This window comes from Periplaneta americana, chromosome 15, assembly GCF_040183065.1.
Source record: "Periplaneta americana isolate PAMFEO1 chromosome 15, P.americana_PAMFEO1_priV1, whole genome shotgun sequence".
Lineage (NCBI taxonomy): Eukaryota > Metazoa > Arthropoda > Insecta > Blattodea > Blattidae > Periplaneta > Periplaneta americana.
The window spans coordinates 25,716,806-25,732,961 of record NC_091131.1 but is presented as its reverse complement, the minus strand read 5'-3'; the positions used below and the strand labels follow the sequence as shown (position 1 = coordinate 25,732,961).

General features: G+C 33.6%; 1 protein-coding gene across 1 annotated transcript in view; it reads right to left on the bottom strand.

The window, feature by feature from the left end:
• Nucleotides 1–11,385, bottom strand: part of Proc (Proctolin) — an 80,972-nt gene extending 69,587 nt beyond the window's left edge. Inside the window, exon 1 of the mRNA XM_069846840.1 lies at nt 11,262–11,385. The gene's annotated coding sequence lies outside the window, so the exon portion shown is untranslated. The remainder of the gene's footprint in view (nt 1–11,261) is intronic.
• Nucleotides 11,386–16,156: the final 4,771 nt, after the last annotated feature.

Sequence of the window (16,156 nt, the reverse complement as noted above, 5' to 3'; positions counted from 1 at the left end):
CTAATTAGTTGCAATGAAATCTCCATCTTGGTTTCTGTTCAGTGACGGCAACTTTGGAAAACAAATATATCTATCTTCAATATTGTTCCTATAAAATGTTTTCTGTGTTTACTATACTCCAGCAGGCCGTGAAATACGTCTGTCTTCCCCCCCCCCCCCCAGTCTATGATGAGTCTGGAATTTTGTTGATTTTTTCACGGCTTCCTTAATGTTACTTGCATTACAAATGCAGTAACTTTTGTGGTGTTGTAGAGTTTACTTAATTTTTGCAAATATTTAAAAACAATAATTAACAATGCAATTTAGGTGAAATTGCAGTGGTAAGTTTCCAATTTATAATTATTACTATATTGAACGTCTTTAAAAATAATATGTTAAAAGCCTAAAGCAGCAAAATGAATGTGACGCTTAAGCGGTAAGAATAGGGAAATTGTTGTGTGTGTTACGTTGGGAATACTGAATATGGTATTACGTACCGCGTATTGGTTGTGTGCGGAAAGCAAGCAAATATGCACGATCTGGCACAAAAGTAGTTACATCGTCCAAAAAAGATTTAACGCCCACTGAACGTAAAACATAAAAATCGTAATTCGATCGTAGATATCGACTTAGGAACTATGTACATGCGTATAAGATCTCAAATCTGATGGACATGCAATCTTCACATTAGGAGAAACCGAGTTACTACCGAACGTATGCAATTTGTAGCCCATAACGAACCACACTTTATGAAACTGCCCTTCCCTTCGTCACGGAACTAGGACTGCTTTTTTGTTTCAATTTTCTCGTCTTGTTGTTAAGGAAAGTTTAGGAACAGGTTCGTTCAGACGCTCTGTTGTTAATTACACCACTGACTACTGTTATCTGGGAAACTGGACACTATCGTTTTCATTTTTTCGCCCATGGGTTCGAACCACTTCTTTTATTGATGGGCAAGATCAAGAGGTTAAGAGAAGAAAGTTGCCCTGAACTTTCCCTTCGGGTGAATACGTAATGTAGCAGGCCACCGGTCAGTGTAAGTACGTGCGAGTGATCGACCCTTCTTCGCTTCTTCATTGCGCAAAAACAAAGGACCCTGTCCGGGCATGCCTTCATGTGGGTCATCAGCGCTTCCTGGACAGTGGTTAAACCGGATCTAAATATTTGTAGGTACTCTATGCTTCCAATCTGAACATAAATTTAGTTTTGACTGACTCTTCTTATCTCCACACAGCTACGAAGGTCTGGTAATAAATTTGCGAGTACCGGTACGTCGAAAATTAATACAGGGTTATTTCAGATTGAATTTTTCCTTTAATACTTGTTGCTTCATTAGGCCTATATAATGAATTAAAGTTTTTAATCATTCTTTTATCTGTTCATTGAAGCATCCATAATAATAATAATAATAATAATAATAATAATAATAATAATAATAATAATAACAATAATAATAATATTAATAATAACAATAATAATAATAATAACAACAATAATAATAATAAATTTAAATAACCCATTCAATTCCAAACCCTCAGGATAACAGAGAGGGTTTGGAATTGAATGGGTTACATCAGCTGCTTGTCTATGCGGATGACGTGAATATGTTAGGAGAAAGTCCACAAACGATTAGGGAAAATACGGGAATTTTACTGGAAGCAAGTAAAGAGATAGGTTTGGAAGTAAATCCCGAAAAGACAAAGTATATGATTATGTCTCGTGACCAGAATATTGTACGAAATGGAAATGTAAGAATTGGAAATTTATCTTTTGAAGAGGTGGAGAAGTTTAAATATCTCGAGCAACAGTAACAAATATAAATGATACTCGGGAGGAAATTAAACACAGAATAAATATGGGAAATGCCTGTTATTATTCGGTTGAAAAGCTTTTATCATCCAGTCTGCTGTCAAAAAATCTTAAAGTTAGAATTTATAAAACAGTTATATTACCGGTTGTTCTTTATGGTTGTGAAACTTGGACTCTCACTTTGAGAGAGGAACATAGGTTAAGGGTGCTTAGGAAAATATTTGGGGCTAAGAGGGATGACGTTACAGGAGAATGGAGAAAGTTACATAACACAGAATTGCACGTATTGTATTCTTCACCTGACGTAATTAGGAACATTAAATCCAGACGTTTGAGATGGGCAGGACATGTAGCACGTATGGGCGAATCCAGAAATGCATATAGAGTGTTAGTTGGGAGGCCGGGGGGAAAAAGACCTTTAGGGAGGCCGAGACGTAGAATGGAAGATAATATTAAAATGGATTTGAGGGAGGTGGTATATGATGATAGAGAATGGATTAATCTTGTTCAGGATAGGGACCAATGGCCGGCTTATGTGAGGGCGGCAATGAACTTCCGGGTTCCTTAAAAGCCAGTAAGTTAGTAAGTAAGTAAATATACACATTAAAATACAGTGGATCGCGAAATAGCATTGCTTGTGTTTGGGAGTCAGTTCATTAGATGCAAACATTTAAGCAAAGCTATAAAAAAATCTACGATTTTGTCTTAAAAAGGAAAAACAAATTTTAGTAAAAGCAAAATATAGAGCCATTTTTTAAAATCCATGGCGCTACAGCCCATGAAGGGCCAAGACCGACCAGCCGGCTGCTGGCCTCACGTCCATATGCCGAAGCAGAGGTGGACGATCATCCAACCAGAATGGAGGTATCTTATGGTTAGTACGATGATCCTCCCAGCCGTTATAGCTGGTTTGCGAAACTTGATTTTCGCTACCTATCTTAGCTCCCCAAGTGCATCACGATACAGGGTGGGCACCGGTCCCATACACTGGCCGAAATTTCATGAGAAAATTTCTTCCCCCCCCATGGGAATTCGAACCAGCGCGCATTCCGTAACGCGAATCCTAGGCAGGTTGCCTTAGACCACGACGCGGAACACAATTAGGCTATAACCATTTATTAATTATCAATTACAATTAGTAAATATTTATTTAAAAACTGCCCCCCATTGAGGGTAGCCCTTAAGGACTCAGTAGCCTATATCTTAAAAAAATATATACACACATACATTCATGTAAACATAGGTAATCGAATTAAACAAATAAGAAATAAAATACAGTAAAAACGAAGTAGAACCATTTAATAATTATTAATTATAATTAGTAAAAAATTAAATTAAACATAAATAAATTAGAAAGTATTCTATAAGAAGTGCATTATTTCTTTCTTAAGGGGAGAGGATACTAAAAATTTGAAATCCCTTGTTTTCTCCTTGAAACACAATTTTTTGTGTGCTGAACAACCGTGCGTACAAAATCTAAACTTGAGTGTTAGATTAAAAAATAGCAAAAGGGGACCCAAATTTGGCAATAACCTCCATTTAGGACTATTTACAAAAATTGATATAACTCAGTCAGTACCTATTTTAGATATTTGATAAGTTTTCTTACCATTAGATTCACAAGAAGATTTACTACAAATTGACTTCACTTGAATTTTAATATTCTTTACTGAAACATTATAACTGATTTCAGAATATCATGAATTTCAGTTTTCGAGTCCACTTCTTTACATATAATTATTTTCATATTCAATTTGAACATCAAATTTATAATCAAACGAAATCTTTTTAAATAGTCTTTTTAAGATCTGTATCAAATTTGAGCTTCCTATTTTTGATAGTTTCTAAATTATGTCAATTTATGTTGAGCACTGTGACCAAAAAGCAATTTACGGGGAAAATCATAATTATCTAAAGAATCACTTGATATAAACTTACGCTTTAAAGGCCAGGGAATGATTATTGTGGGCTTTTTTTTTTCTCTCGTACGGAGGAGGGACCCGAAGGCTTACACTGCAGGCTGAGGCTTATTGTGCTTACCACTCTTATTCTGTGAATGATTGGGTAGTCGAACGGCCGCGCTCTTGTACAAGTACAGAACGCCGCACCGTGAACTATTGTATGGATGACGATATGTGAATTAATAATGGCGAAATGAATCTGAGGTCCAACGCCGAAAATTACCCAGCAATTCTGCTTCAATTTGTTCAGGGGGAAACCCCGGAAAAACCCCTAACGAGGACCTGCTCGTTTCATAGCCAGACGTGCTGACCATTATTCCACAGCGGTGGACGTTTTTGTGGACTTACTAGATTTATTATCCCTTTACATTTTCTCCCTTACTTTTTATATAGCTCCGGTTTTACTTAACCTTTAGCAGAAATGAGTATGAGGAATATTTTCAATGGGACAAACGTGGACATTGACATCTCTACTGCTACTCAGTACCGATGTCTCGTGAGATAGAAGCTTTAATATCGTACCACCCTAAAGGGCCTTTCAGAACCTGTAAAGGGATAGCTGATTCGATGATCAGAGAGACCCCCCAATTGTGAGATTTCTAGTGTACGATTTGAAGAATAGCCTTCCCCTTTCCGTAATGATGTATAAGTCGGGAAAAGGGGGGTTAAATAGACTAAGAAAGAAGAAAGAATAAAAATAAGTCATAGTTGGAGACGAATTTATGTCCTCTGCATTAATTACGGCATTTCAGATAGTATAATATTAGGATTGTAAGTGCTCTCGATTGAGTAATTCAATTTTAGGGGGTAACAGAGATGAAAATTGTGATTTTATAAACTATACATGTTACAAATCTACGTTTTTTCACAGATTGTCTATTTAACACTAAAAGTAAAGGCCCATTCACAATGAAAATTAAACGCAAGCGCAACATAAACGCAAGACCTTGGACCCATGTTATTTAATGAAAGCATTCACAATGAAATACGTAAGCGCAAACGCTAACATAAACGCAAGAAAAGTTTGCAAACTCCAAACATTTGCGCTTGCGTTTATGTTATTTTTAAACAAAACACGATCGCAGAGCGCTCTTTTTACTAACACCATCTGTTGGCTGTTTCTACAAACCGAATTTTTCATCAAACCCTGCTTCAGAACGTTCCAAATAAATAATTTTCTTTTGCTACGGAATGATTTGATGAAATATTAATTACTTTGTATCAAGAACAGCATTGTCTTTATAAGAAACGTATTATAAAGGCAATGCAACTTGCATGGACATAAATTGTACAGATGAATGGTCACTTATGTAATTTGTTGCAATTTATATAGTTTCGTAATATATAGACGCCTTTTCATCAGATAATTCAGTAGGCATAACCTTTCCAAGTTAATTCTAGGAGGCCGTGCTAAGTTCTAGCGTTAACGCTTACGTTTTCATTGTGAATGGTATCACGTCTTTATGTCTTGCGCTAACGTTGGGGTAACGTTTGCGTTTTCATTGTGAATGGACCTTAACTGTGGCAAGTTTGATCTCAATATCTCAAAATGTTTTTGAGATATAATTTTTGTTTCTTTAAATTAAAAAAAAAAGAAAGTTACAAAAAATGAAATGTATCTTCTCACACAAAAATTAATATTATGCCCTATTTTTTATTTTCAATTCTTTAGTATGTCACGAATTAAATGTCCGATGGAATTTTGAATATATTTTTTTAGTACTGAAGAAAAAATATTGAATGGTAAAATGGAAGTGATATAACTATGCAGATTGAAGGGGACGATAGAATATATTGAATTAAATAAAATACCTATTATGCGTTTTGTAGTTAAGTGCAAGGTTAATTACGAAATTAGACTGAAAGTCTGTGTAGTTTGGCAACAGCGCTTCGCCGGTTCACGTACGAAAGCACACACGCACTCGGACTGAACAGCTAAGTTCCGTCCCTTCAGTGGCCCAGTAGAGTTGTCAGACTTCCTAATGGCAGCAAATAAAGATAGTACGTGGTAATCTTTTTATTTAATTTGCAAGAAAACCGTCCATTTATTGAAAAACTGCAATGGGATAAATTATTCCTCGTCAGCTTCTCTAATGATGAGCGTAAAGATCATAATCTTACGGAGAGTATTATCCTGAGAAAAGTGTTCAATTGGGGACTGATATGGTATTAGAATTTTTTGTTATATTCTATCCAAGGAATGAGCTGTTAAAATCTACATAGTTGCATTACTTTCACCCCTATATAGCTAGTTTTTCAATTGCGAAAAGTCTTCCATCTCGTTTCTGGTATTTGGATCATGAATAGAAGTCGCCTCTAAGCAAAGCAATAAATGTTTTGTTGTATTATGAATTGTATGTGTAACTGGATGAAGTCGATGGCGCCGGGGGAAAAAAGAGATGCCAGGCGTCTGGATCTAGTCCAAATCTGTGCGAGAGTGGCGCCGCTACGTGACGACCTACATAAATTATACTGCGAGAGAGATAAAACCAATTATACCATTTTATTGTTCCAGGGATGACGTTGCGGTGATTGTATCACACTAATAATAGCTGCGAATAAGGCTAATTGAAGTATGGCAACGACAGTTTACTGTCAAATAAACTTCATACAAGTTTCATTCTCATCACCTAAACACTTTCAATGATTAGGTCAATTGGTCCACTACGATCTTGATACGAGCCAACACATGATTTTACAGCATTTAGGAATTATGAAATTAAAATTATACTAGTGGCTTGTGCAGCAAATGCTGCAAACCAAGTTCATTAGACGTTCAAATAAACATTTTCCAGATTTATTTTCAATGAAGAATACCAGACATTCTGAAAGTTATTTCCTTCCATAATAATGAAAGATACTCTATCTCTCTCTCTCTCTCTCGAGCCAATACTGAAGAGAACCACGCATATAAATATCTACACCACATCGCCATTAAATATATCAAAAATACCCACTTGATTAATAACTATAAAAATATTTTGTTTAATAATATTATTATCTTACGTAAGTTTTATAGCTTTCAGTAACATATACTATATATATATATATATATATATATATATATATATATATATATATATATATATATATACACTACATAGCCGCTACTCAGTAAAACATAGAAATCAAAATCTAATTTAAGTTATTCTCTACATCTACTTATATAACCCCAAAACTTTTCACTTTCATATCATCAATATAGCATTAATATGTATAATTAATGAAAAATAGTCACATCACGGCATTAACTACAATAATATTTTATTTCTAATATTAATGATGTCATCAGACCACCTCAAGTTGTGTAGTTTTTAATATCCAATACACAGCTGTACCCAGAAAATTACATACCACAGAATCGAACCTGTAAATTATTTTTAGTAAGTTAAGTTTTTAATAACCAATTTAATTTGACCTCTAAATATGTCAGCATTCTTGCAGATCATGGCCTTTCGTGTAATATTGTTTACTGTAGTATGTCTTTTGTTTTAATCTGAAATGCAACACGGCCGACTTGATGCTCGCTTCGCTTCTCCTGAATGCAATTAGCTAGTTCTCAAAACTGACGACAGATGATTTTGGAAAATAGGAAAATTATGTAGGAAAATTTACATTTCACTGAAAACTACTATTTTTTCGAAAAACTTTGGGTTCCAAGCTTCAAAATGAGGGGCCATTTATTAAAATCCGTTCAGCCGTTTTCCCGTAATTTCCATTACCAATTCAAATGTTATATATATATATAATATATATATATATATATATATATATATATAGGGATTTACAACTGTTGTAAATGTTGGTAGTACAACCAAGTTTACGCAATAGTGGATTTTATTTCTATGGAAACGTTAAAACAAGATTGACATTTTAGTGTTCAAAACTGAATTATTTTATACGGTAAATGTTAATATAAATGGACTGAATAAATACAGGTACGAAGATTTACAAATATTAGTTTATAAAAGTGTTGGTTAAGATTCTTCTTCTCTGAAATATTTCAAAAACAGTTTACGCTAACTTATGTTATTCTCTAAAATTTCATTTGCTAATTTGTGAAATATTTTTGTATTCATAGGCCTAATTTTCATTTCAACTTAGATGATATGCTTCATCAAGAGATGACGAGTTTTTGTGGTGCATGCAACATAGATAAATTTTATAAATAATCTTCGAATGTAGCGTGAATGAGATGAGTGTTTTTCGGGCTAAGAGGTCGTGGTTTACTAGCGATTTCATGTCCAGACGTTTTGTCTACAGCTGCGATAGACATTTTCAGTGGCGAGACATTCGAGGGCGTAGTGTTCTCAGCGTCCCTCATGCCAGGATGACCGCAGCTATAGACGACACGTCTGAACGTAACATCGTCAGTAAACCAGGCCTCTTAGTCCGAAAAACACTCACTCTTTATAAGTGATTGTTACATATTTCTTTATAGATTACAATTTCAAAAATGCTTGTAACGAGCGCACAAATGTAGTGAAAATATTGAAACTTAAATTCCAGTTAGTTTAAAATAAAGCTATAGGGCTAACTCGATCATGTGTGTGTCTTTCAAATATAAAAGTAAAACCTTCGTCCTTGCCATTGTCTTATGTAAAAGTCCCTATGATTAATGTATTAACAGGCATAGGCCCTATATGTTACCGTCTGCATTTTTAATCAGATTAATGTAAATTTAATGCTTTTTATATTTGAAAAGAAAAGGATAAAATTACTGTTTTCAGTATTTCGGCCTAATGGCAGTAGTTCTGAGTCAGTTTTGGGACTAGTAACGACGCCACCTTTGTGAATTTATTTCTACCTCTGAACTCTAGAGTGCGTAAATTTTAGAAAAATTCTTGTTTAGTCTTCGGACAGTTGACTAAACAATAAGGCAAGAAACTAATTGGAAGAAAATTTGTGGCTTAGTACATAGAAAAATACTTACTTTCTTATGAAAATGTTCTTAATTTTCTACTTTTTCGTAATTATTAAGTCCCCGTCATTGTATATTTTCCCTTAATAACAGAATGGAATAAATGCTACAAATTATTGTGGTTTTATGTAGATTTTAGAAAGTGTGTAAGCTATTCTGTTGGTGCAAGTGCTTACGGAAGAAGAGCAGTACACAGTATCGTCGGTAATATTTAATCTCAAACGAGAAGCCGGAATATTCCCGCAACGTTAAGATTAGCGTTATCTACCGCTCCGCTTATTACAATAGCGCATGAATCTTGATTCTGATTGGCTCTGAAATTAATGACGTCACAATAGCATTAACTCCCTATTATATGTTTTTAAGAAATATTATTTCAAATTTTATTTCATTTGTCTCAGTCCCTATTAAAATGACTACCTAATGAATGTGAACATGAATACTTCGGTTTAAATCAATTATATACACACGAAAGGTGTGTTTCGAAATTAGGGATGATGGAAACATCTACTTGCGTATAAATCTATTTTTACAGCTCCTACAATTTTTTTCGTACTTCATATAATTTCTTTCTTCGCCTTGTCTTAATTCTTACAAGGAAGTGCCGTGGAAAAAAGAAATCTAATCATGGATTGCTTAGATAGGAGCGCTTACTCTATCCACTAAGCTTCCGTGTTTTTGAACGTGAATTATGTAGAAGTTATCCTATGCTGCAAATAGCTTACACACATTTAATGATAATAATAATAATAATAATAATAATAATAATAATAATAATAATAATAATAATAATAATAATAATAATAATAATAATAATAATGTATTTCTCTATAAATAAACTTACTTAATTTGCTTACTTAATATTAGCTTATAAAATTGTTGACTTATAATAAGTTATTTAAATTATTTAATTTTACGACTTTAAACATTACAGTACCAATAGTAATTATTCAGTCCTCAAAATTCTTGTTTGGTTTTTAAGGAATAATTGCTACAACTTATATTCTGAGGATTAATAAGGGATAAAATGGTTAGCAAGAATGTGAAACCGTTTCAGCGAACTTCGCAGAATTTGATGTTATGAGACATTACGTAAGGAATGAATACCTGTTAAGCCAGTACTTTAAAAAATTAAGACAGGATCAACGAAAATAAAATAAACGTTTAATGAGATTTCATTTTCTTACACTCACAGAACATTTCGGTAAATTTTTAGTCAAATGATAACTCCTATATTAATCTCAAGCATTTTCTGAAATGCAAGTACGGTATGTAACTCTGAAACCAAACTGAAAATATTGCTGATGGGAGACAGAAGTTTGGTTTTATCTTTTTCGGCTAAGCGATATTTAAGATCTATTAAAATGCCTAAAGTCTGAAGTACTTTTCAGGCTAACCCCTCATTTCAAATTAAGAGTCTCAATTTTTACCAACGTCTGAAAGTAGGCCTAACACACATATCTACAATGGACAAAACACTTCGTACAATTTATAAAATTGAACTATTCTTACAATGTAAAGAAACAAGATAACATTAAGCTTTGTTGAGTTTAAGTAACCCGTGGAAAAAATACCCGAATTGCCGAACGAATATCGCAGAGTTTAGGCACTGAATAAACAAACAATTGATACTCATCAAAATGAGATTCTTTTCTTATAGAACTTCTGGAACTAAACAAGATTATTTTATCAGACCAACACTTTCTGAAAGAAATCACATTCAAACGATGACATATATCGAGAATTGCGGCGGAAAATTCACATTTTTGGAATTCATTTTAAGAATATTTACGACATAGAAACCATTTTAATATTGATCGATAAGAATACTTGTCTCTAGGCATTAAGCCCACAAATTTGTACACAATATATCTACCTTCTTTAGTTAATAGATAAAAGTTTAATGTTCATTACTCAAGTTTTTATTATGAGTATTTTATAAGCTAAATGTATAAATTAATTATTATTTTGCAATAGATTCCATCTTTAAAAAGTATGATTTTAATCATATTTTTACGTTAAAACTTCTAATAAGTTAGCAGTTAATTAAGTGACGATGAATTTTGTGTAATTCGGCATTAATCTATATCATGCTAATTATTCGTAATTACAAACATTTACTAATTGATGAAAACTCGGATATGGACTATGTTTACAGGAAAATACTACTATGAATTCAGAACGTTTGACATGACACAGTCTACGGAGCACTTATGTTATTCAGGATTATTCTTTATAGAAAAGAAACAGAAGTAAATAGGTAGGGAAAATTTAAAACAGCTAATATTTCGTGAATTTTTTCTCAGCAATTTAATAGAAATTATTATAAAAATGATTAAATTTAATGTGTATTTACCGACTATTTTAATGTGTTTAATAAGAACATAATATTATGCTCTATAATTTTAAAGACAATTCTAAACGGCCAGAATGCGAAAAAGCACTTTTCATTTTAATAGATATATTAAAACTTTTGTTTCCAGAAAGTGTAACTTCACCAAGGAGCGTCTTCGCTTAAGTACAGTATTTATGCTTCGCTCTGCTTACGAATTCCTATTGCCTTAACATAGCCGGAATACAACACTACATACCTTGGTGTTGTGAGGGTTGCGGTGCGGTTAGGCTGCTGGCAACGATGTATCACAGTCAGAACGCTATCTCCATTCACGTGGGCCTGCGCTTAATCTTATATACGGTCCCGAAACCTACACATCCCGCCGCGGGGATGGCTTCTCTTCGGGGTGAGGGATGCATGGGGGTGTTGCAGGAGATATCAATGGAACACATCAAAATCCATTTCAGGGGTTGGAGGAGGGGGAAACGGAGATCCTGTAGAATGGAGTCCAGTAAACCAGTGAGGGAATAGCTACTATGGATAGATAAGGGTGGAGGGGAGGGGTGGACCATGTGACGGCGTGGGCCGCGAGGGGAAGTGAACAATACAGTGACGACGCCAGATAGTATTGGACCTTTATTACACGATCAAAATTTTTCAAACGCCTTATCTGACTCTGTCTTCAATATAATTGTTATCGTTTCCTAAACTTATGGCTCTTTTCCTCGAGGTCAATACCCGTTACTAGGAAACGAGAAAAAACTGAAATTGCTTCTTTGTAATTCTGGAAACAGATAACACCTATAAAACACCTAAAACTGTTACCGCATGCCACGATTTTTATCTCCGGGTGAGAGACTGCGAGAAACTCTGCCAGAGATATCAATGCAATTTTCTTAGACGATTTAGAAAACACTTTACATTTAATTTATCAAAATTTTACATACAAGTGAAGCCGACAGTTTTGTATATAGTGGCTAAACATCTTACGTTTACATTGCGTTTAAGACACGGTTTATTTTACCATGTTTTTATCAACTGCTATGGTTATCTAGCATCTAAGTGTCATGAAGGTAATAATACCAGCGAAATGAATCCAAGATCCAGCGCCGAAAGTTACCCAGCATTTGCTCTTAATTAGTTGAGGGAAATCTCCGCAAAAATAGTCAACCAGGTAACTTGTACCAACCAGGATTCCAATCCGGGCCAGCTCGTTTCACGGTCAGGCATGCTAATCGTTACTCAACAGCAGTGGACTTAATCGTATTGTTAACTCGACTTTTTGTAGTGTAGGTTGAAGAGATCTGAAATAGGGACTTAAAAGAGTAACTCCTACTATGGATAAGACAGTGACATGGAATTTAAAACAGAATTCGAAAGTAGTTTGCCAATACTTCTTCTAAATCGTAATTCAATATGTCTCAAATTTCCACATTTTTGCTCCTTATTAACAGGGAAAGAATTGGATTTTTAATGGAAAAAATTTTTTTCAATTTATTATCTGATTTTTTCTCTTTGAAATGATATATGACATATGAAGGGTCAGAGAAAAAAAGTCGATGTCCACCTTTTGACATTTTTGAGTTAAGTAGTACACTTTGTTGTTCTTCAGCGATACTACGAGCCTGTCGAGTCGCCGTTCGCTAATAAGCAACGCAGTCCTCTTAAAACAGATTTGAAGATATGTATTGCGGGGAAAGAACAGTTGATGTCAACGCGTTAAAACGTCATTTTCTCGGAACAGCTTATTATGGATATCGATGTTTCTTTCCCCTAACCCTTCATATGACTACATTAAAATTGTATACATTTTAATTTTTCGATTTTCTGAGGAGATGTATGCAAGTTTTAGCTTTAACGCTTATTTTCGAAAAATTTATGGATTTTTGGTGGAAAACTATGTTTATTTTTCAATTTATTCTTTTTTTGTTACTCTTTAAAATGGTATATATCACGTGTGATTATCTAACATTGTATTCATGCTTATTTTCCGTTTTTCCTGAGGAGCAGACATAGGTATATACGAGAGAGAAGCAAACATATTCATTTTCAGACAATACACTTCATATGACAAAAACTTACATCTCTGCAAAGAAAGCATGAAAAATGTTTTTTGTAGTGAAATATTAAAGATTATTATTATTTTTTTTTTGCTATCGATTCATATAAAATTTCACCAGAGAAAAATCTTCGTTTATTACAGAGACTCATATTAGTACCATTTTCTGAGAATGGACACGTCCGGTTTTGAATGTTTCTTCCTCAATCTTGCAACTAATAGAACTTTACAGCACTTGAGTTAAAGTGAAAATTTATAGCTACACCGACGTCGCATTCAAAACTGTCCCACAACAATTCCTACTGATATTTACGATACACGAAACTATCAACATATGTATTTCCGTTGGTTTTCTGCCTTATGACAAAAAAATACGAAGAATCTTACTCAAAGGCTCATGAACAAGTAAAAGCACAAGTGGTCACACTGGGATACCACTTACAACCAGAAATGGTAATGGTGGACTTCGAGTTGTCGAATATGAATGCTACAAGATAGCATTTTCCAAATGCAAACGTTAAAGGATGTATTTTCCATTTTACTCAAGCAGTCTACAGAAATGTAATTAATTTGGGTTTGCGACAGAAGTACCAAAACATTCAAGAACCATAATATAGACAGCAGATTCAGGAACTAATAACGTCTTTGGTGATTTGTATGGTGACATAGACGATGACCTTTTGGAACCCGCAGATTAGGCTACATACAGCATGTCTATTTGTTAGGACGACGCGAACATAGACAAAGGAGAGCAATCCGCCGAGATTTCCCCCACCACTATGGAATAGGATGCTTGAACCATACATGGAAACCACCGGACTAACAATGTGGTTGAGGGTTTTCATTGAAAATTTCTGAGGATGATGTCGGCACATCACGTCAGCATTTGGAATTTTTAGAGCATATTAGAGATGAACAACATTCTACAGAGAATTCAATTATACAAGTTCTAGGAGGATATATCAATATCAGAGAATTAATAAATAAGAGATACATCACAAATCAACGCAGGATTGAGGGAATAGTGCGGACATCTATACTAATAATAAATCTGTAGCCGAAATGTTTCTGGTAATTTTCGATTTTCCAAAAATAATTTGTGTTAACATGTATAATTAACCATCCTGAAGCCGAAAATCGCTTTTTTGGAATTTTTGTTTGTATGTCTGTCTGTCTATCTGTCTGTCTGGATGTTTGTTTTTTCACGCGATAATGGCTCAACCGATTTATATGAAAATTAGAATATAAATTAAGTTCGTTGTAACTTAGAAAACAGACTATATGGCATTCAAAATACTTTATTTAAAAGGGGGGGTTATAAGGGGGTCTGAATTAAATAAATCGAAATATCTCGCTTATTATTCATTTTTTTGAAAAATGTTACATAACGAAAATTTCTTTAAAAATGATTTCCGATAAGTTTTATGCTTTACATAATTTTGATAGGACTGATATTTAATGAGATAAATGAGTTTGAAATTAAAATAACGCCATCTGAGACGGTGCAATGAATTAAGAACAAATGGCTTCGTCTATAAGGGGCCTTGGACATCAACAATCGAAAGCTATTAAACATAGCCTACAGAGAATGTTTCTGTGTTTGTATGAAGTAATATCAGAAGCTAAATTAATCGATTTGTATAATTAATTATTATTTAATCATTGGAAAGTGTAGTTTCTCTAGGTGGACATAATGTTATAATGTTATTACAGTAACGTCTGAGTAAATCGAGGACAGGTAAGATTAAAATAGCTTCTTATGCACAGAAAATTTGATAGGCTATTTTGTACATTCGTTTTCTGTATTTCTTAAAATAATATTTATGTACACTCATTTTAATCTCAGAGAATTAACGAACAACGAGAGTGTATTGATTTAGTATGCAGTAACAGTACGTTAGCTTAGCAATCCATTATTTTATAATTCAAATTTTAACTATGCTCAATTGAATCGTGTTAAAATACATAAAATATATATGCAATAAATGCAATGCAAAAAAAATTGGGTAATGAGCGAAGCAGATTATCTTGCGCTGTTGTAAAAGTTGTTCCCTGGATCAAACGTCCTATTTTAATTATGTAATTACTTTATATTTATTTCTAACAGGTGCAGCGGAGCGCACGGGTACGGCTAGTATGAAGAATATAAAGACAGCAACAGCAGTAGACAGTACCCCCGTGCTATTTCCTATAACTTAAAATTAAATGTCGATCAGCAATTGTCAGATACGGAAGAAGACTCATAATGATTTTGACACAGGCTACAGGACTTACTTGTAACATGGACATTTTTGCAATAAAATTTATAGACCTTTAATACAGTGGACGCTTTATTGTCACGAACGTTTTATTTTAGTGGACATTTACGTACTGAGGACTTTTTAGCATAGTGGACGGTATTGTGGCTGGACATTTTACAATGGATCTTTTAACTCTGAATGGACTGGTGCACATAAAACCTTTCTTTCGTCACTTGCCAATAGTTACCGGAACTCGAATCCAAGACCTAGCCCTTCATGATTGGGATATAAAGTAATTTGCAATACTCTCTACTTACTGTTCACACAGTATTTTAATATATTATAAACCTAGGCCTACTTTCATTTATTCATATTTAAAGAAGATACCGTATAACAATGTAACTTTTGAAGGCCTTCGAAAGTCTATATTATGTCCCCAGCTTAGAAATGTTCGCAAAAATAGAAAAGTAGTTCTCATCATTTTTGTAAATTTTACATCTTGCAGAGTTTTCTGTGAATTTCACTAGTAAAATTACACTAACAATAAGCATTCAATATTAAACTCTATGATACACACGTTATAAGCAGGGAATTTTTCCAAGAATATAGTATAGACTATACGAATTCATATAATATATGGAAATAAACAAAGAAAAATATTAATCACAATTATCGAAAATAATCAGATGAAAATAAAATATGATCTTTTATTAATATTTTTATTTCAAGTAATGTTTTGAATTCTATGTGTAGCCTATGTTACTAATAATTTATTTCATAAAATATAATGTCATGATGGAATTAATAAAAATATAATAATAATAATAATAATAATAATAATAATAATAATAA